The sequence below is a fragment of the Polypterus senegalus genome, chromosome 8 (assembly GCF_016835505.1).
Source record: "Polypterus senegalus isolate Bchr_013 chromosome 8, ASM1683550v1, whole genome shotgun sequence".
NCBI lineage: Eukaryota > Metazoa > Chordata > Cladistia > Polypteriformes > Polypteridae > Polypterus > Polypterus senegalus.
The window spans coordinates 182653166-182674657 of NC_053161.1; the positions used below are offsets into that span (position 1 = coordinate 182653166).

Consider the following 21492-nt stretch of genomic DNA (forward strand, 5'->3'; position numbering starts at 1 on the left):
ATTATTTAGACATCCTGAGAGACACCCCCAGGCTACAGTTGATGTGGAGGGAGTTCAGGTACCCCTTTTAGTTGCAGGCGACCCAGCCTATCCGCCACTGCATTGGCTCATCACGAGAAATAACGAGGCTCTTCATCAGACCATGCGAACCGCTCCGCTATTCTCGTTTTGATTGCACGTGATGAAAATGTATCATATGACACATTTATTTGCGTTAAAGCCCTTTTTTTCCCGACAAAAAATGTTTCCAATGTAGTTTTTGCGACATCTGAAGTATCGATATGGAATTTATGCGCTAAAGTTAAACGGAAAAATATTATGTCGACATGTACATTTTATCGATAATTAGCATTTCCATCAGCTAAAATTTGAAGCGCTAAATATTTTTTCGCAAAAACTCCTTGGATAGAAACCTGGCTATTGTTACCTTTTTTTTTACGGTAAAATCCTGGCGACTCCAGCTGCCAGTTTTTTTACCGTAAATTTTACATTTTTTTTACAGTGTATTTATCTTTTTATTTCTTTATTTTTATATTATTATGTTTTGTTAGTTTTATGACTGTTTCTGCTTTGGTAAAACGTGTGGATATTTGACACTGTGACAGAGACAGATGGGGGTGAAAATGAAGCCCCCTGGAGAGCAGCACTGCTGTTTAAATCCGTTAGGCTGACGTGTGACCCCCTGTGATCAGAGACAGAGGCCAACAAAGGAGCCACATGGACATGCTGGTCAGTCGAGTGGAAGACGTGGGTTTAGCCACACGGGATAGGTACGTACTTGCGCCATATACGAGAAAAAGAAGAGAGCACTGGGTAGCCAGTCGTCAGAGACCCTCATCGGAGTGCCCGCTCTGCTCTTCACGTGCTTAACTTTTTAAATGTCCGCACACTCAGCGCTGCTGCTCATTTCTACTCCGTGACTGTCCGCCTAATGCTGCACATCTGCGGCTCGGTGCACTGTGGGCTTTTTTAAAAATGGAAGCTCGCTGCTGATCGGGGTTTCTTTAATCCGCGGTGCCTTCTTTGGCCTTGAAACTAAGATAGTGAAAGAATGTAAAATACCCCACCCATCGGCCACGTGCACGTGCCCCGGACTGACCACCCGTGTCTCTTTGTTATTTCAGCCTGCCGCGCCTGCGGACCCTGTTATGATTTGGAGAGAAGCGCGAGGCAACCGTTGATTTGTTACACACATAAAATGAAATGAATGATGAGATGTAACGTTCATTAAAGTACTGCGCAACTTAAAAACATGAACCGCATTTGCATCGTCGAGAGTCACGTCATTTCTAGTTAAAGACAGCGTTACTTCTCAATTGTATCCGGCTGCAGGTCAAAGACTCAGCCTTCCACCCCGTCGCTACCCGATCCACGTGCTTGCCGGGTACGAGCGCGCAGACATATTGAAAGCCTAACATGCAGTAAAGTGTTCACGGATGCGTTAAACAGATTGGGCAGTACCGTAAAATGTGCGTTGACGCAGTCTATCAATACGCACGCGTGCCAATCGGGCCGGAAAAGGGCGTTGAGATAGAATTCCTACAAAAGCAGCATCGTACGTCAACGTCGCCGCCATATTGCGAGTGGCACTGCTGTGGAGCGAAGTAATGGATAAATATGCCTCACACATGTGCTGCTTGGGATTGTACAAACCGCTGTATGCACCAAACCAGATCACGGGAGATTATATTTCATAGGTAAGGCTGAACAATTGTTTTGGTTATATTTGGCCATTCGAAAATCCCGTTTTATAATCTTTACTTTAGCTACGCCAGGCTAAGCTAGCAAAGCTATGCATTTATGTGCTCAAGTTAGCCTCCAAACAACGTTTTGGCTAAACGTATTTAGTCAGTAACTAGCTGTTAACATTATTCAAACTTTGAAGGTTTCCTAAAGAAATCTACCTCGGGAAGCATTAGGAGGTAGCCCATAGACGGAATTTTAAAAAAAAGCTATCATGTGACGCGTGCCGTGCTAGTTTGGTAACAAATGCTGTACCGGCATCATATGATCAAAGTTACCACTTGCTCACATTAAAAAACAAAGGAGGTATGATGATTCCTTCTGAGGGTACAGTCAAGGTGGTCAACGTAGCTGAGTGTGTTATCTGACAGTCGACATTAGGACAAGCTGTCAGTGTATCCTTGATCAATCAGTTTGTTCGGGCTGAGATTGACTCAGATAATGTGTTTTTTCTCAAGGAGCACATTGAGGAAACACATTGACAACCATCATTTTATGCTCATGTCTTTAGTTGTGTCTGTCTTCCTCAATGAAGGGACATCATGGTGCTTTGATTAGGTGGTGTTGGCGCAGGTCGCCACCACAGAAAACCGGGAAAAGAAACAGAAGAGAGAGTAGGGGTCAGTACGGATTTTAGAGCCACCATGAATAATTATGATAATAAATTGAATATACAGAGCATCAGGATTAAATTAAAATGAAGTTATGAGAAGGCCATGTTACAGTAATGTGTTTTCAGCAGTTTCTTAAAGTGCTCCACCGTATCAGCCCGGCAAATTCCTATTGGCAGGCTATTCCAGAATTTAGGTGCATAACAGCAGAAGGCCGCCTGCCTCACCACTTCTTTTAAGTTTAGCTCGTGGAATTCTAATCAGATACTCATTTGAGGATCTAAGGTTATAATTTGGTATGTATGGTGTCAGACACTCTGATATATAAGATGGAGTGAGATTATTTAAGGCTTTGTAAACCATAAGCAGTATTTTAAAGTCAATCCTGAATGACACAGGTAACCAGTGTAGTGACATCAAAACTCGAGAAATGTGCTCGGATTTGCTTTTCCTAGTTAGGATTCTAGCAGCTGCATTCTGCACTCATTGCAAATGATTTATGTCTTTTTTTGGTAGTCCTGAGAGGAGTGCGTTACAGTAATCTAGTCGACTGAAAACAAACGCGTGAATTAATTTCTCAGCATCTTTCAATGATATAAGAGGTCTAACTTTTGCTATGTTTCTTAAGTGAAAAAATGCTGTCCTAGTGGTCTGATTAATATGCAATTTAAAATTCAGGTTACACTCAACAGTTACCCCTAAATTATTTAGCTCTGTCTTGACTATTAATCCTAATACAGTACATCAAGTTTTTTCTAATAACCTTAGTATATCCATTATTGCCAATCATTAACATTTCTGTTTACTCTTTGTGTAGCTTGAGAAAATTACTATTCATCCATTTAGAAACACAAGTAAGACATTGTGTTAGTGAAACAACAGCTTCAGGGTCATCAGGTGCTATTGATAAATACAGCTGTGTGTCATCAGCATAGCTGTGGTAGCTCACATTGTAACCTGAGATAATCTGACCTAACGGAAGCATGTAGATTGAGAAGAGCAGCGACCCAGGATAGAGCCTTGTGGAACACCATATCGGATATCATGTGTCTTTGAGTTGTAATTACCACAACTCACAAAGAATTTTCTACCTGCCAGGTAGGATTCAAACCAATTTAAGACACTGCCAGAGAGGCCCACCCATTGACTAAGGCGATTTCTAAGAATATTGTGATCAATGGTGTCAAATGCAGCACTCAGATCTAAGAGGATGAGAACAGATAAATGGCCTCTGTCTGCATTCACTCGCAAATCATCTACTACTTTAACGAGTGCAGTTTCTGTGCTGTGATTTGTTCTAAAACCTGACTGAAATGTATCAAGAATAGCAGGTTTATTGAGGTGGTCATTTAACTGCATAATGACTGCCTTCTCTAGAATTTTACTTAAGAAAGGCAGGTTAGAGATGAGTCTAAAATTTTCAAGAGCAAAGGGGTCAAGATTATTTTTCTTGAGTAGGGGTTTAACTACAGCAGTCTTAAGACAGTCTGGGAAGACCCCCGTATCTAATGATGAGTTTACTATGTAAAGAATATTATGAATTAGCACGCCCAATACTTCTTTGAAAAAACTTGTTGGTATTGGGTAAAGGACGCAGGTGGAGGATCTCTTTGAGAAATTATTCTATGTAAATCAGATAAATCTATCCTGGTGAAAGAGTTTAATTTGTTTGTAACAGAGTACTCGGGCTTAAGAGGATCCGCAGTGTTGGGGATATATACTATATTATTTCTAATATCATTAAGTTTTTGATTGAAAAATGCAGAAATAGCCTCACAGGTTTCACTGCAAGTGTTTTGGAGGCTTTCCTTTGAGTTACCTGGTTTAGCAGACGATCAATCGTCGAGAATAAGACTCTGGGATTACTAGCATTGTTATTTATAATCTTAGAGAAATAGCAGTGCCTCTCAAGATGGATTGTGTGATTGTATTGTGTTATTTTAACCTTCAATATTTCATAGTGGATAGTTAGTTTAGTTTTCCTCCATTTATGCTCAGCTCTATGGCATGTTCTCTTTAAATCAGAAACTCTTTAGGTCTTCCATGGTATAACAATGCTAGAAGATTTTTTAACTATCTTTTCAGGTGCAACTATGTCAATGGCAGTTCTCACCTTAGTGTTACATTTTTCCGCCTTACTATTTACATTACCTCGCTATCATAGCACTATAAATGGACTGATTGCTTAGAATGTTTGTAAGTTTTAAAGCTGCTGATTAATCAAAGAATCGTTTTTTAACAATATGCTTCTCATGAATGTTTTCTATCAATACTTCTGTATTAAATAGTTAAAGAAAATGGTCTGATAGACCGATATCAATGATCTGCTTTACATCAACTTTTAGCCCTTTTTTAATTACTAAGTCTAACGTATGAACTGCTTTATGTGTAGGCTGACTAACGAGCTGTCTTAAATCAAAAGAGTCCAGGAGGTTCATGAATTCTTTTACTTTTTGGTCACACTGATTATAGATATGAAAGTTAAAGTTGCCGACTATTAAGAGTGTGTCATAGTTCGTAATTATAATTGATATTAAGTCTGAGAATTCCTCAAAGAAAGATTTGTTATATTTAGGAGGTGTATACATGGATAACACTAGAATGTGAGAATCTCCATGAATAACAATGGCGAGATACTCAAAGGACTCGAATTTGTCAAAACACTTACACTTTAGCTGCCTCGAGTAAATGTTTGCTAAGCCACCACCCTTCTTTCCCTGGTGATCAGCACGAGTAAAAGTGTAATCTGGAGATCGTTGATAAAAAAACATCTTGTTGGTTAATGCTCTAACATTTAATGGTGCCATATTTAAAGTTTCAAAGGAGCAGTGCTGAAATCTATGTCCGTTATTGGTATTTGGAAAAGAAACTAAGTTATTTTTTTAGCGCCGCTCTGTGTGCATTTTTTATTTAATCTTTAATCTGTTTTTATAGTTTTAATATATTGTTAATCTAAAGTAATAATTGCAATTAAATTATTAGTGTTTATGCCACGCTGCCTAGATTTTTATGCGCACTAAGATTAGTTATTAGAGTATTAATTTAGTGCACTTTTACGGAAGACATTGTTAAGCAATTATTATGTCCTAGCAAAGCATTAGTATTACGAAAGGGATTAAGAGTAGAAATAGGCAATCAAGAGAGACGAATTACCTTAACCGTAATAGAACAGAGTTTGACGTGTGGTGCAGTAAGTACAGATGAGGATCTGAGTAAGCGAGAGGAGTGTAAGTCTGTAGGAGATCAATCAGGTTATGGAGAGCTTTATATGTTCACAGTGGTATTTAATATTGTATTCAGTAGTGAACAGGGAGCCAATGAAGTTGAGGGAGAATCGGTGTAATATGTTCAGTGGATTTAGAACAGCAGGTTATTATCCTGGCAGCAGAATTTTGATGAAGTTGTAAGCAATGGATACGTTTTTGTGGGTTGTCTGATAGAATAGTATTACAGTAATCTATCACCTCTGCGTGAGGTGACTCGGGCATTAATGATACTTCATCCTGTTCTTACACAACACAGTACTGAAGTCTAGAAATGTTTCGGAGGTAGAAGAAGGCAGCCCCAGAAATGTTTTTCTTATATGGGAGGAATTATTTAATAATAATGATAATTATTATTATTATTTTTTAATAATTGCCATCATTAATGTATAAATGGATATAAATAATTGCATTTAAATGATTCTTCAAAATCTGTTGTATGTAAACGATACTGTTTTAAATGTTATTGTTTTTTCATCAGAAAACCTGGTTTCCATGTCTACCTGTATTAATTTAAATGACACTTTTGTCATTTTATACATTTATACAAGTATGTAGTGTTTTTATTTTTCCACTCGTGATAAATTATATAAAGTCCCCTTTTGATCTATTGTTGCAATTTCCTTCTATGGACAAATTGTGTTTATTTAAAAATATATCTACATATCAATTGTTATTTATACAATTTCCATTTGTTTCAGGTTTACAAAACCTAATGTAGCCAACCAGTTTTATATAAATAAATGGTCCTTTTTCAACAAAAGAAAAGAATTAACACTGTTTTACATGACATGGTGCTTACTGTTCCAGTCCTTAGTGTTAACTGTGAAAGTCCACTTGTTTAAATTCTTTAATTCATTCTCAATTGTGCAATCAGGTCAGATGCTGAAGGAATCAAGAGTATAAAGCCATTGGTTCAACAAAAGAAAATAATTATATATATATATATATATATATATATATATAAATGAAACAACTCAGATGCAGTTGAAGTGCAGACTTTCAGCTTTATTTCAGTGGGTTGAACAAAACGATTGCCTAAAAATGTGAGGCAACTAAAGCATTTTTTTTAACACAATCCCTTCATTTCTGGGGATCAAAAGTAATTGGACAATTGACTCAAAGGCTATTTCTTGGGCAGGTGTGTTCAAGTCCATCTTCTGTCATTATCAATTAAGCAGACAAAAGGCCTGGAGTTGATCTGAGGTGTGGTGCTTGCATGTGGAAAATTGTGCTGTGAACAGACAACATGCGGTCAAAGGAGCTCTCCTTGCAGGTGATAGAAGCCATCCTTAAGCTGTGAAAACAGAAAAAACCCATCCGAGAAATTACTACAATATTACGAGTGGCAAAATCTACAGTTTGGTACATCCTGAGAAAGTAAGCAAGCACTTGTGAACTCAGCAACGCAGAATCATTTCCATGGTGAAGAGAAACACCTTCACAACAGCCAACCAAGTGAACAACACTCTCCAGGGAATAGGCATATAGATATCCAAGTCTACCATAAAGAGAAGACAGCATGAAAGTAAATACAGAGGGTGCACTGCAAGGTGCAAGCCACTCGTAAGCCTCAAGAATAGAAAGGCTAGATTGGACTTTGGTAAAGAACATCTGAAAAAGCCATCACAGTTCTGGAAAAACATTCTTTGGACAGATGAAACTAAGATCAACCTCTGCTCCAATCCAGCTAAATGCAATCAAATTGATTGGGCGGCATTTCATGATACAGATGGACAATGACCCAAAACATACAGCCAAAGCAACCCAGGAGTTTATTAAAGCAAAGAAGTGAAAAATTCTTAAATGACCTAGTCAGTCACCTGATTTTAACCCAATGGAGCATGCATTTCACTTGTTGAAGACTAAACTTCGGACAGAAAGGCCCACAAACAAACAGCAACTGAAAGCCGCTGCAGTAAAGGCCTGGCAAAGCATTAAAAAGGAGGAAACCCAGCATCTGGTGATGTCCAGGAGTTCAAGACTTCAGGCTGTCATTGCCAGCAAAGGGCTTTCAACCAAGTATTAGAAATGAACATTTTATTACATTATTTGATTTGTCCAATTACTTTTGAGCCCCTGAAATGAAGGGATTGTGTTAAAAAAATGCTTTAGTTGCCTCACATTTTTATGCAATCATTTTGTTCAACCCATTGAATTAAAGCTGGAAGTCTGCACTTCAACTGTATCTGAGTTGTTGCATTTAAAATTCATTGTGGTAATGTACAGAACCAAAGTGAGAAGAAAGTTGTCTTTGTCCAAATATTTATGGACCTATGTATGTATATATGTGAGTTGAAAATTCAGTAATAATAAAGATGTATAAATGCTTTTAACTAGGACACAAATACAATGAAAATGGTCAACAATGGGGAGGTTTTAAAAACTATTAGAGAAAAGGAACAAAAATATATTTCCAGATCTTTAAAAAAAATGTTAGCCAATAAATGTGGATCATTAAATTTGTCAAAAAAGAAATAAATGCTATTTTAGCTTTATGAACAAGATGCTACTTCGAGTCAGAGTTATTATCCAGTAATATTCCATAAAAAAATGTGTTCTATTTAAATTGACGTTTTTCCTGATCTGTCCCTTAACATTTGTTCACTAATAATATTTTTATATCACCGTTGCTTACAAGTGTAGCTCAAATTGCTCTACAAAAATATAAAGTTGTAAAGAAAATTGAAGGCATTATAAAAGTAAATAAGCAAATAGAAGGGTCCTTGTCCTTCATAATAAATACACTGCCTGGTCAAATGGCTGGGAACAAAGAAGGCTGAAAGTTTGTCAAGGATGTTGAAGATAATAAACCGCTGGGGGTCCCAAGCCAATGCCCGCACAAACCCCCTTTGCGCATTCCAGCATACATAATTGTGGCCGTCTCAGTCCAACCACAATTCCAATTCTGAACATCTTATGAACTTTGTTTTCTCTGGCATCACAGGCTGTTTGAGGTGATGTAACAGACAGTGGAGACGCATGGAGGGCACCTCTGCAATAAACTTAAAAATAGAAAATAAAAAAAAAACAGCATAAGTTAGTGCCTAGTGCAGAGCTTACAAACTGCATACAGAACCATTTCTTATCTATTGCACCCAATGCAAGTAATTAAGAAAAAGCCAAATTAGAAAAGTGGGCTTGTTGAAATTTTTTGAAATGCTCAACATTAGTAACCTGGAACTTCTCTATTGGAAAAGCATACCCGATTTTGTTGCATGAGTACAGAAAGCTGACAGTTTTTGTGGTTGGTCTTGGAATTAAAAGAAAAGCAATGTTTAGGAAAAGAAATGTTGGGAGCACACACTCCAAACTACAGGCAGGGTCTAAAATATTCAAAACCTTCTATATATTTAAAAGACCTTGAAATCAATTCTATGTGAGACAGGCAGCCAGTGCAATGAGATTGAAAGTTTTCTGAAGTTGGGGGAAATGGCCAATACCTCGTGATCACTTGGCAAAGGCACAGCAGATCAGAGCAGAGGTTAAGAAGGAGGATTTTAGAAGAACGGGCAGGAGGACCAGCCACTACTTCAACATGACACACATCTCTCCTTCCTTCTTCTTTAACTGCTGCCCCATAACACGACAAGACTCTTCTGCTTCACTGTAACTGTTAAAAACATAAACAATGTTCACTTTCTGAGTTGAAACATTAATAAAGTGTACCCTTACTTCTTGTTCTACCTCCTTCCTTGGTACACCAGCAGATTAATTATTACCAAAGTAAACCATCACAATAGATAAAGTTCTGCTTAAAGTCCAAATAATAATAATAATTACTGTGGTTTCTTGTTGGATTTTGAAAGAACCTCAACTTAATTGTCATTATATGTAGCATCATTTTTTTCCTTTTACTGACTGCTGGTACTAATGCACCTCAGTCTCTGTGTTTGTGAGAATTCACACTCTGAGGCTTTCCTGTCTAAAATTAAAAAGCCGTGTTAGCTACTGGACAGAGTGAGCGGACATAGAGTACAGTATTCAAGGCAGCAAAATATTACAGATCAAGTAATAAATATGGGGAGGCTTTGTAGGAATTTTGCACAAATTACTTCTAAAACTGAAAGCCTTACCTGTAGAAATTGCAAATCTAACATGAACTGCACATCATCTCGAACTGGAAATCTTGAAAGCACAAGAAAAGAACATCCAGTTGTGTCTCAGAATTTGGGTACACCAGCATCTGTTTAGCCACTTGGAAGGCTGGTTACCACCGGGAATCCTGTAGGGTCAAGAAAAAAAAAATAAAATGAAGGGGCATTGTACTTCTAACTGCAGCAATAAGAAAGAAGTTATTTCTAAGGAGCAAGCCTTCTCCATTATATTCAGTTAAATGTGTTTGTGTGTGTACTCCTCCTAAACCATCAGCTCGATTTTTCGGCTGCCTTTGATACTATAGATCATAGTATTTTATTATCTTGTCTGGAGCACTGTGTGGGCGTTCGTGGTACTGCCTTGGCGTGGTTTAAATCGTACTTGACTCGGAGATCTTTTTAGGTGAGGCTAGATGAATTTAGATCTTCGTCTGCTTCACTATCGTGTGGGGTTCCGCAAGGCTCCATACTTGGTCCTTTGCTATTTTCTTTGTATCTCCTACCTCTTGGCTCTATTCTTAGAAAGCATAAAATTGCTTTCCATTGTTATGCAGACGATACTGAAGTATATGTACCCCTCAAACGCAAGGATGCTTACTTCATACAAACATTGGTTATGTGCCTAGAAGAGGTGAAAGTTTGGATGGCAGTGAACTTTTTAAATTTTAATGAAAATAAGACAGAAGTTATAGTTTTTGGTCATGGGGGCACCAGTGGGTCTATTTCTACTTCTGCTCCTGTGGATTTGGGACCCCTTGCATAATATGGTAAGCCTGTTATTACAAATTTGGGTTTTAGGATAGATAAGAATTTTAGATTGGATGGTCAGATCAGTGCGGTAGTAAAATGTTTTGTTTTTTTTCAGCTAAAACGTTTGGCAAAGACAGAAAACATTCTTTCCAAAGATCAATTTACAACAGTAATCCACGCCTTCATTACAACCCGATTGGACTATTGTAATTCGTTGTATGTTGGTGTTAGCCAGTCCACCCTGTCTCGGCTGCAGCTGGTGCAAAATGCTGCTGCACGCCTTTTAACTGGCACACGAAAGAATGAGCACATTACTCCTGTATTATCCTCACTGCACTGGCTGCCTGTTCAGTTTAGAGTTCATTTTAAGATTCTTTTATTTGTTCTTAAGTTCTTAAATGGGCTTGCTCCGCTCTACCTCGCTGAGCTGCTGCATATGCACTCTCCTTCCCGCTCACTCAGATCAGCTGTTCAGCTGCTTCTGGATGTGCCTAGGACTCAGCGAAAGATCAGGGGGGATAGGGCTTTTTCCGTTGTGGCTCCAAGACTCTGGAATTCACTGCCGATCCACATTAGACAGGCCTCCTCACTGCCCATTTTTAAGTCTGCTATTAAGACTTACCTTTTTGGTTTGGCGTTTGATCCTGTGTGAGCAGTTGGTTTTACTCTGTGTTAACTCTGTTTAGTTGTTTTTACTATGTTTTCATTTGTTTTAGTTATTGTATTTTATCTACTTTATTATTTTGTTTTTGTTTAAAATTTATTTTAGTCTATGTTCAGCACTGGTCAGCGGCTGTTGTAGGTAAAGTGCTTTATAAATAAAGTTGGCTTGACTTGACTTGACTAAGATGTAACGTGACATTTATAGCAGAGAGAGAGCACATTTGCTTCTCACCCTCCATGTGTTCTAAATTTGCATACTCATTCAATACAAAATGAACGTATAGAGTGGTGAATAAAAAAAGGATTTCTATTATGACCTTAATTGAAATATTTTGTTGTTTTTAAAAGCTTTTAACTTTGATGCTTTCAATTTTACTAGAGACTATTCAACAAAAAAGATAACAAGAAAAACAAAAGAATATATTATTTAAGGTTAAAATTTAATTTTTAAATATTGGATTTTTTTTTCTTAGTATCATCCCATTTCTATTTTTATAAAATTGAAAACCGTTTATTGTCTTACCTTTATTTGTAAATGAAGTCCATGACCCTAACCTTCTCCACATAAATCTCCGTCACTTTCTTGTAAAAGTCCTCCTTATTTTCCTTTAGTTTTAAAAAGTCTTAATCTTCCAATTTGGCAGTCAGTCTGAACAAAAAGTAAAAATAAATGGCCTGCTGCAGTGCACTTGACTTTCTGGTATCGCTAACTTATTGGCGCCTCTGCTTTGAAGAACAGCAGCGATAAGCATCTATTGGGCTCACTTGAACCTCCTTCAGGACGTCACGGTATTGTCTGCTCACCTTGTGCCTTTTCACTGTGGTTTTATGTCCAATCAGCAAGACAAAATATGTCACACCCATTCATTAAAGATATTAGCCAGACTGTGGAAAGTCAGGGTGTGTAATAAACGTGTCTGTAAACAATTACATTGGCGACATACAGAGAGACAGCAACAGGCATGCACCAATTGCATGAAGAAACGGCCTTAGAGGTGTGTGGGACTTAGGGCTGACCAACCCCATGCAGTGCTGTTTAGTCAAACGCTGTTACCGGTATGTGTGGACTGTATAAACTTGCACGCAAATTTAACAAATATAATGTTAACATACACCGGATTTTCTCATTACAGTATTCAATAGCACCCGGATAACACCCGGACTTTATCAAAATATAACGATATAATCACAATTCATAATTCAGCAGCACGGTGGTGCAGTGGTAGTGCTGCTGCCTCACAGTTAAGAGACCCGGGTCCTCCCTGCGTGGAGTTTGCATGTTCTCCCCGTGTTTGCGTGGGTTTCCTCCGGGTGCTCCGGTTTCCTCCCACAATCCAAAAACGTGCAGGTTAGGTGGATTAGCGATTCTAAATTGGCCCTACTGTGTGCTTGCTATGTGTGTGTGTGTGTGTCCTGCGGTGGGTTGGTGCCCAGGATTGGTTCCTGCCTTGAGCCCTGTGTTGGCTGGGATTGGCTCCAGCAGACCCCCGTGACCCTGTGTTCGGATTCAGTGGGTTGGAAGATGGATGGATGGAATTCATAATTCATGACAATACCACGATAGTGTGAAATGCGACGTGGTGTCATGCTAAAATTAGCAGGGCCTCTTCTAGAAAAATTGTAAATATACTCTGACATACGGAATTTGACCTTGAGGAGGGATTTTATAAAGGTTCCTGTTACAGTCATCTAAAATATAGATATCCGCACAGCGCAGCCAGGTCTTCCGAGGTCGAAACTCCTCCCATCATCCTTCAGACACCTGCAGTCGTACCCAAGATCCCTGGGGAGGTCATCCTCCAGGTTCACCCCACTTTTTGAGTTTTCATTTGGGACTGAATGCATTATTAACGTCACACACTCTCTGTACTGAGATGATGTCATGAAAACAATTACAATACAGTCCACACAAACTCACAGACTCATTGATTTTTGATCTAATAATTATTGTCAATATCACAAAAATTGCATAATTTTAAGAAGAGCAAAAGTCTGCTACAGTCAGTTCAATAAACTCTCCCTTTAAAATGTTTTCATTTACAGCATATGAGGCAGAATCTCAATGAAGCGGAACTCGTGAGTAGTGAGGAATAATAAGCGACACCGAGGAATTATAATGCATAATAACGGGGATGAGTAAAAATTACAACTTTCAAAAATGGACACTGTAAATGTTAGCAATTCACTATATAATTTAAGAGGTTAGTGTGTGTATTTCCACATTGATTTAAAAGTTAAGTAAGTCATCCATTATACTAAACAGTAACTAAAAACGATAATTCAATGAAGCTCTCATCTATAACAATGAAGGTTCACACTGTCATGTTGGATGGTTCTAAGGAAGTGGCGTTCAGCGATCAGAAATGAAAACACACATTTAAGCACACTGGACAGTAGTTTATGTTACGTTTATCTGCAATATAAATTCAGTATGACTGTCTGAAAGTCCTTTGTCAGGTTAAATTGCGACCTCCAGTGGCAGAATCTTAGAAATACTTGGAGAAGTTTTCTTTCATATATTTCCGGGCGATGGTTCAGGCTTCGTACGTCATTCATTCCTTTGTTTACTTGCTGCACGTTTTGAGAATAGTTTGTCCTTTTCTCTTATCACTTGAGGCATTAATGCTGAGCGTCCTTGCGGAAAAGTAAGTCTGTTATAGATAATTTGATATAAAGAGGTTCAAATGTTTGTTAAACTTACACATGCAGAGTATTTAAAAGGTGTATTTGTATGTAATGTTGTGACGTAGTGTATGTATTTAATTTTGTTTCCATACAGTGACCAGACGTCCCGGTTTACCCGGGACAGTCCCTATTTTTGGATCCCCTGTCCCGGTGCCCCCGAAAGATCAGGAAATGCCTGTGGTGTTTTCCAACAAAATGAGTACTTTTCCCTAGAGGCCTAGACCCTATTCAGTCTTTCTGATTCCATATCATACTTTCTACCCATCATGACGTCAGACGGTTAGTCGACCTTCTTCTGAGTCTGACGCCTGCTGGTGGCCATTGTTTGCAGTATGGAAACACACAGAAGGTGAGAAGGCGGAATCGGACACATTGTCAGATGGTATTGGCCATACTTTGTGATACGACATGTTTTGGCTATGCTATGCTCTGAGCCCGGAATTATCTTATTATTCCTGCTCTGAGCCTGATATAAGAGCTGATGCCTGATTCAATCATTCACTCGTCAATACGGCGTTCGAGGTGAGCCGTTTTCACTGAAGTTAAAGCTTAAAATTAAAAGAGTATAACTTGCCAATTTATTTTGCAGGACAAAATTGAAAGTGCTGACAAAGTTTATTTTTTTAAACTTTAATTTTAGCTCTTTATTCTTTAAGTAAGTGCTGCTGTACACACTTTACTGTATAATCTGAAGTCTGCAGACTGTACTCTCTGTAAATTTAGTCGTAGTTGTGAATCTGATTATATTAAATTATACATTAATAATGAATGAATATTTGACACAAGTCACAACAACATTTGCGGATGCTTGCCTGTTCCTTACACTTACAGCTGTATTTTACTTTGTTTTCCTTTAGTTTAGAGTGCAGAGTGACATTGCTTCATCCCTTGCCCCTTTGGAATTTGGTTTGCTGTTTCTTCTTTTGAAGTCGGGACATACACTAGCAGTAGCACATGTACGTGGGATGCAATATTGTGAATGAAGCACGTTTATCCTGCAAGTGTAACTGACCTAATAATGTACAATAATGAGTTTATTTGCTCTTCAGGAAAGCGTGTCTTACAGTCAATTTTCATGAACTGCTTTTGGCAAGATCTAGCCTGTAACTTCACAAAAAATAGCATTCAATGGTATAGAACCCTACTTTGAAAATGGGTATATGTTTGTGTTTAATAAAATGATTGTTTCAAATGGAAGAAACTCGTACAGAATAAGATGCAGCAAACACGAAAATAGGCATTTCCATTATTAAAGTCTATCTGGCTTCTGGGGGGCTCTGGACCCACGCCTGGTGTCCCAGGTTGCCCCCAGAAAAATCTGGTCACTGTAGTTTTTAAACCACAGCAAAATGAATTAAAATACTTTCTAAATACAGATTACATTTGAAGTTAATCCTTACTTCGATATTTGGAAAGGAGAGTTTACAAAAGCAAAGGTATACCAACTGCGGAGTTAATAGCAGCACCTCCCGTGGCCAGACATCTGATCGTGTCTACTGTCGTTTGGATTTTCTCACCCGTATTTCTTACACCAGCCTGTCGTACTGAGGCCAGCACTCATTTATAATGACACCAGTGTCATTAGTGTCTCCAACTACTCAGATACAAAATTTAATACATTCACTGTGAAATTCGTAATATGTATAATATAAAATGTAAAATAAAATAATATATATTTGACCTAAAGTATCAGACAAACTAAATTACTGCCAACCAGTAACAAATATTAATTGCCAGCAACTACCTGAATTGTCATTTCAGTCTGTCAGTGAACTCAACTGAAGTCTGTAATATCAATACAAATTAGAAAATATCACTACAGGGTTAAATATAAAATGTTCGGTAGACATGTAACAAAATACTGTATGGCACTGTACGGCTTTGAATGGGTCGCGGCTTCATAAAGTGTCCTTTGAACTCCACATGTCTGCTCAGTGCTTCAAACCACGAGGTGCTAATTTCCACTGCGCTTGTCCACTTGGCATTTCAAATCCTTATCCATTGAGGTTCATTTGAACTCTGCATGATGGAAATGTCAAGCGAAATGAATGTTTTTAGGTCATCAGTACTTTTTAAATGATTGTGTCTGAATAATAATTTGGGTCAAGACACACAACTCTAAATTATACCACTTCAAATGCTGACTGGTAGAATCCTTAATACTGCAAAGAAGAGCTTTAGTATTACGGGTCACGACTCCTCCCTCACCATAATGCTCTCTTCTCATAAATACACCAAATCCCTTTGCCTCTTTTCATTGATTTGTAAAGATTTATCAAAAGTAAACACCTCTTGTTTCACATGAGTAACTTTGACTGACATTTTCAATTGTTGCTATGGCTATTGATTGCAGGTTGATCAGTTTAAATGATTAAATTTTAAAGTAATCACTTTGAATTTGTTCTTTAATTGATTGTTTGAGGCGGGGGAGGGGGTACACAGTAATTGTGTTGGTGACTGGGATTGTGCTCATGTAACAGGAAGATTTATTAGGAATGATAGAGACAGGAGAACCATCATTTTTATATAAGGAAATGTTTTGTTATTATACTGTGCTGTGAATAAGACGACTTTTACTGATCGCCTATTCTGACCTTGAAGATGTGTTCACGTGGGAGGGATGTTACTGACAATGTCAGAGGCGTTTAAAGCAAGTCTAGATATATAGATTAATAGATAGATACTTTATTAATCCCCAAGGGGAATTTCACATACTCCAGCAGGAGCATACTGATAAAAACAATATTAAATTAAAGAGTGATAAAAATGCAGGTATAACAGACAATAACTGTTAGCGTTTGCCCCCAACGCTGAAGCTGCTCCTCTGTCTGGAGATGATCCTGTTCAGTGGATGCAGTGGATTCTTCATGATCGACAGGAACCTGCTCTGTGCCCATCGCTCTGCCACAGATGTCAAACTGTCCAGCTCCGTGCCTACAATAGAGCCTGCCTTCCTCACCAGTTTGTCCTGGCGTCCATGCTGCCTCCCCAGCACACCACCACGTAGAAGAGGGCGCTCACCACAACTGTCTGATAGAACATCTGAGCATCTTATTGCAGATGTTGAAGGACACCAGCCATCTAAGGAAGTATAGTCGGCTCTGTCCTGTCTTGCACAGAGCATCACTATTGGTTGTCCAGTCCAATTTATCATCCAGCTGCACTCCCAGGTATTTATAGGTCTGTACCTACTGCACACCGTCACCTCTGATGATCACGGGGTCCGGGTGGGGCCTGGGCCTCCTAAAATCCACCACCAGTTACTTGGTTTTGCTGGTGTTCAGTTGTTGGTGGTTTGAGTAGCATCATTTAAGAAAGTCCTTGATTAGGTTCCTATACTCTTCCTCCTGCCCACTCCTGATGCAGCCCACGATAGCAGTGTCGTCTGCAAACTTTTGCATGTGGCCGGACTCCGAGTTATATTGGAAGTCTGATGTATATAGGCTGAACAGGACCGGAGAAATTACAGTCCCTTGCGGCGCTCCTGTGCTGCTGACCACAATGTCAGACCTGCAGTTCCCGAGGCGCACATACTGAAGTCTGTCTGTAAGATAGTCCACGATCCATGCCATCAGGTATGAATCTACTCCCATCTCTGTCAGCTTGTCCCTGAGGAGCAGAGGTTGGATGGTGGTGAAGGCGCTAGAGAAGTCCAGAAACATAATTCTTACTGCACCACTGCCTCTGTCCAAGTGGGAGAGGAATCAGTATAGCATATAGATGATGGCATCCTCCGCTCCCACCTTCTCCTGGTATGTGAACTGCAGAGAGTCGAGAGCGTGTTGGACCTATGGCCTCAGGTGGTGAAGCAGCAGCTGCTCCATGGTCTTCATCACATGTGACATCAGAGCAACAGGCCAGAAGTCATTCAGCTCAGCAGGACATGATACCTTTGGGACTGGGGTGATGCAAGATGTTTTCCAAAGCCTCGGGACACTCCCCTGTTCCAGGCTCAAGTTGAAGATGCACTGTAGAGGACTACCCAGCTCCAACGCACAGGCCTTCAGCAGTTGTGGCGTTACTCCATCTGGACCCATTGCTTTGCTGGTACAAAGTTTCCTCATCTCTCTGCTTACCTGGGCTGCTGTAATTGTGAGTGGGGGAGAAACTCTCTCCTATGATGGTATCAGTAGAAAGGATGGGTGGAGGGTGCAGTACTCTGAGGTGAGAGTGAGTTATGGTGGTCAAACCTGTTAAAGAAGTTGTTCATTTCATTTGCTCTCTCCATGTCTCTCTCGATGGTGGCACCCCGCTTTGAGCTGCAGCCAGTGATGATCTTCATCACATCCCATCCTTCATCCCACACTTCATGCTGTTATTCTTCAACTTCTGCTCCAGCTTTCTCCTAGACTGCTCTTTCACTGCTCTGAGCTGGACTTGGAGTTCCTTCTGCACACGCTTGAGCTCATGCTGATCACCGCCTTTAAAAGCCCTTTTCTTCTGGTTCAAAAGGCCCTTAATGTCACTTGTAATCCATGGCTTGTTGTTAGCATAGCAGCGTACTGTTCTTACTAGAACTACAATGTCCATACAGAAGTTGATGTAGTCAGTAGTGCAGTCAACAACCTCCTCAATGTTCTCACTATGTGATCCCTGCAGAATATCCCAGTCCGTAATTCCAAAGCAGTCTCTCAGATTCTGCTCTGCCTCAGGGGACCACTTTCTGAATGAGCGTGTGGTTGTAGGTAGCGCCCTCACTCTTGGTTTGTAGTGAGGCTGAAGCAGAACCAGGTTATGATCTGCTTTCCCAAGCGCAGGCAGCGGGGTGGCTCTGTATGCATCTTTAACTTTTGCATACAGTAGGTCAATAGTCCTATTTCCTCAGATGTTACAATCCACATACAGGGAGAAGGCAGGTAATGTTTTGTTCAGTGTCACATGGTTAAATCTCCAGAGATTAGCACAAATGCCTCGGAGTGTTATGTTTTTAATTTAGCCACATCAGAATGGATGATATCACCCGCTATCTCCACGTCTGTTCGAGGAGAGATGTAAACAATAACAAAAATTATGGGCTAATAGGGATGCAGACTTACGGCCAACAGTTTGCTGTCCCCGCAGCAAGTGGAGATTTTGACGTTTACATGTCCAGAGTTGCACCACCTTGTATTCACATAGAGAGCTGTGTTAATCTGCACTGTTCTTTAGCTTTAGCACTAAGGTGGACCTTTAATGTCAACCTCCGTAAAACTCGCCGGGTTTTCTTTTTACCACAAGGCATGTAAAGTGATGTCCAGGCGCTGTTTCATGTTGAATGACAGCTGTATTTAGTTGTGCAGCACATACTTTTAGTCACATTACACTTTACATACACAGTACAGTATTTCAGCTACAGAGTTTGGATCAATGAATACTAACAGCGCTCACCTTGGAGTCTCCCGTGTGTGTGTCTGTGTGTCTGTGTGCCTGTGATCTGCGCAGTGTCTCTTAGCCTCTCTGATGTGCTGCGGATGGACATCTTTGAAATTTGCTGTGGAGAACATTAGAACACTCTAGATGAGAACAGGCCATTCAGCCCAACAAAGCGCCAGTCCTGTCCACCTATTTCTTCAAAAATAACATCAAGTCGAGTTTTGAAAGTCTCCAACGTCTTACTGTCTTCCACACTACTTGGTAGCTTATTCCAAGTGTCTATTGTTTTTGTTTAAAGATAAACTTCCTAATGTTTATGCAAAATAAACTGACGCGAATAAAAATCGATGAGATATGGCAAATCATTTGGGACACTGACAGTAAGGGAAGGCATATGTACAGAGTAGAAAGCAGAGTGAGATTCATAGGAAAAGGGTGTAGAACAAGAAGAGAAAAAATGATATTAACGCGCATCGGGATTGGGCATTTTAGGTTAAATTATACACAGTTCAAGACAAGGCAGCACCAGTCTGGAGTGTGTAGATCACATAATCAGCTAGAAACTGTAGAGCATGTATTATTAGGGTGTGTGGTGTGTAAAATACATCAAGTTCAACATTTTACATCTCTAGGAATGGGTAAATTAACATTACAACAATTGTTAAAGTATAGCGATGAGTGTAAATTGATTCATATTAAGTTATATAAAAACTGTAAGGTTATTTGAGAATGCGATGTTTCGCTGAAAAGTATTCACATTAAGAATTTGAACACGGAGTGACAAACAAAGATAAGACCTCAGGGTTTAGAGATAATGTTTTATGGATGTGTAAGTTCTCATTCGCTCAATTCAGAGTTACTGCACACGATTTAAGTGAGGGGCGAGCAGCACGACCTCCAGCCCAGCACCGAACTTTACTCGAGTCAATCCCCATGTGGCTGCCCGTGTGTCTTTTCTATTAAGTCATCAGTGTGTGTGTGTGTCTCCAGTTCACTTCACGTTTTCAAGTCCATTTTCTTCTTCACATCATCCAGTCACATAGTTGCCACCTCCTACTCTACATTTTGATTATTTACCGTGTATTCCTACAGTCCAAGCTCATTTGACAAAGATTAGGGAGAAAATGGTGCAGATTGATTTACAACTCCAAATGCCACCTTCAACTGACCAGCAGAAAGCTAGTAAATACATTAATTCAATAAATAATCACAATTTCACGAAACAGAGGCCAACAACAGCCACTGTCAAACATAACATAAAAAAAATATCAATTTTCGCTAATCGATTTGTGGATTAATTAAGTAGGACTAAGATTTACCTCTTCAGTGCTCACTGAGACGATCACAGCACCAGCTTTTGATCTCAATCAGCAAGATCTACCCCCCAAAACAAAGTAAACTCAAGATCATAAAATCAATTTAAAAACCACCACCAGCTGAAATGTTTACCTCTCCTGCCCCCTTAGTCATTCCAAATGGTGGGTGTCTTTCTCACAGCACAGTAATCACCACACACACAAAATGCTGCTCTCTTAAGAAATACCAGCACAAGTCTCACCTCCACTCGGTGATGTCACCTGTGTGTCCATCTGCGACCAAACTCCCTAATTATTAATCTGACCACCACGACCTCCCTCACTAACTGGCTCAAGTGACATACGTGTTTTATCAAAGTCACTCTTCTGAAGTTGTACCCAATAAAATTAAAAACTTTTGCATCAATTTAAACAAACAGATTAAGCAAATCCTGTGATCAGTAATAGATAGAATTGACTCAGTGGAACTTTATTTGTCACAAGGTAGAAGTTACAGAAAATATAAAAAAGGTAGATCAATAAGTAAATAAACACACACACACACTTTGGTCTGAACACACACCAGAATGACTATGAAGGAAGAAAAATAAAAGGAAAGAAATGTTCTGAATTGGCTGTCACAGTCAGCGTGAGACATTAGCAGACGTATTACTGTTGGGATAAAGGAGCACCATTGTGTTTCTTGACACACTTATGCAGAATGATTTGAAAGAACTCCATTTTACTGTGTGAGAGAGAGGATTTGCTGCATTGTTCATAATGGCTCTCAGTTATGTTTTAATCCTCTCCTCAGCTATGAACTCTATGGGGTCCAGGGTGCGTCCCAAGACTGATCTTGCCCTTTTAATGAGCCTGTTCATTCAGTTGGCCTCTCTTGACGTGATGTGCACAGCTCAGCACACCGCAATGTAGAAAATCACACTGGTCATCAGAATGTGATAGAAGATGTGAATTATGTCACTTCTCACATTGAAGGAACACGGCCTCCTAATTGAAAAGAGCCTCCTCTGCC

The 21492-nt window shown here is 39.4% G+C and overlaps 1 protein-coding gene across 1 annotated transcript in view; it reads left to right on the top strand.

Moving 5' to 3' along the window:
* The first annotated feature begins 753 nt into the window (after positions 1-753).
* Positions 754-21492, top strand: part of LOC120534748 (zinc finger and SCAN domain-containing protein 21-like) — a 97681-nt gene continuing 76942 nt past the window's right edge. The window contains exon 1 of the mRNA XM_039762328.1: positions 754-770. The gene's annotated coding sequence lies outside the window, so the exon portion shown is untranslated. The remainder of the gene's footprint in view (positions 771-21492) is intronic.